This window comes from Delphinus delphis, chromosome 8, assembly GCF_949987515.2.
Source record: "Delphinus delphis chromosome 8, mDelDel1.2, whole genome shotgun sequence".
Lineage (NCBI taxonomy): Eukaryota > Metazoa > Chordata > Mammalia > Artiodactyla > Delphinidae > Delphinus > Delphinus delphis.
Window position 1 is genome coordinate 24,101,963 of NC_082690.1, and position 1,478 is coordinate 24,103,440.

Genomic DNA, 1,478 nt, shown 5'->3' on the forward strand with positions numbered 1-1,478 from the left:
GCCTCACCTAGATTCCCTAACTGTTAATATTTCGTTGCATTGGCCCCATCTCTGTCGCTCTGTTTGTCTCTCTCAGTCGTGTGATTTGGAAAAAGAAGAGGAAAGTCCATTCTTCTTATTAAATTTATGGGAGCAGTACCAGCAGGAAGACTTGGGAAACAACCAAACAAGAAAGGCTAGAAACTGGAGAAAAAAAGTATTTTTGGAGGCAACCTCCATATGCTGAGAACTGTGCTAATTGATTTGGGAACATTTCCTCTTTAAATCCGTGGTACAACCTCTGAAGTGGGTATTATTCCCACCTTACAGAGAGAAAACTTGGGCTCAGAAAAGGTAAGCAGCTTGCCAGGTTGCCACAGTCTAGGAAAATGGCTGTGCCTGAGTATACAATTTTAAAGATTTTAGAGCACACTTTTTCATTCTAAAAAGAGTATTCAATTGAGAATAAAAAACAGCTCTGCCTCTAAAGCTGTGTGGTCTTGGGCAAGCCACTTCAATTCATAGAAATTCAGCTTTCTAATTGTTGCAAGGCAAGATGAAATTAATCTTAAAATGCCTTCCAGCTCTAAACTCTTTGAATAATTTAATAAGTGAAATATTTCTGCTGGCTCACTGACAAAAGTATATTGAACATATTGTTCCCCATAAGAATAGGAGGGATGGGACTTAGAGCATATTTAATTCTGTAGCAAAATAGTGATTTCCCCGTCTATGCTGGGTTGTCTATAATTTAGCCTCCTTAAAGCATCTGTGAATCTGACTTTTGACTGCTTTTTGCCCTACTCTGGTCACTTTGCTTGGAGTTTCAGGTGTTGGGATAATTCTGAAGGATAGGAGTTTAGTGCCTCTGATGGATGAATTGAAGGAATGAATTAAAGGACTCTGTTTTTGTTCATGAGGTTGGTTTTGAACTCACCGTTGGTAGCTTAGAGGCCATCCTATCTGGGTACAAGTTTCCTTAGATAGTCCATTACATTCTCAGACAGTTCTAAATATTTTTAAAAACACCTTCTTTTAAAATATTTGTGCTTCAGAAACTGGAGTATGCATACCCATAGAGTTAGGCATTGATGTTCCAAGAGGCTCCCAAACAAGCCATAATATAAATACAGGACAATGTTTCAAATTAAGTTGTTGGTAGTCAGAAAAACATTTTTTAAATGCTGATGTCTTATTTTTAACATAAAAGATGAGTCCCATGAGTTTTTAACATAAAAGCTGAGAACCCCTAACAATCTTACCATTGGCATGGATTCTTTCACCTTGACCCCTGTGATCTGGAGGTAAGCATTCTCTTTTTTCTGTCATTAAAGGTACTGGAGTTCAAAGGTTGGAGATGCAATTGATATTTAAGGTGTATGACATAGTGCCTAGTATATAGTATATGCCAAAAAATAGCCATTTTTGTTAATATCATTATATCAAGCTCAATTCTCTTTTAACATAATTTCCTAATCCCAGCTTCAAGGTCTTCCTTA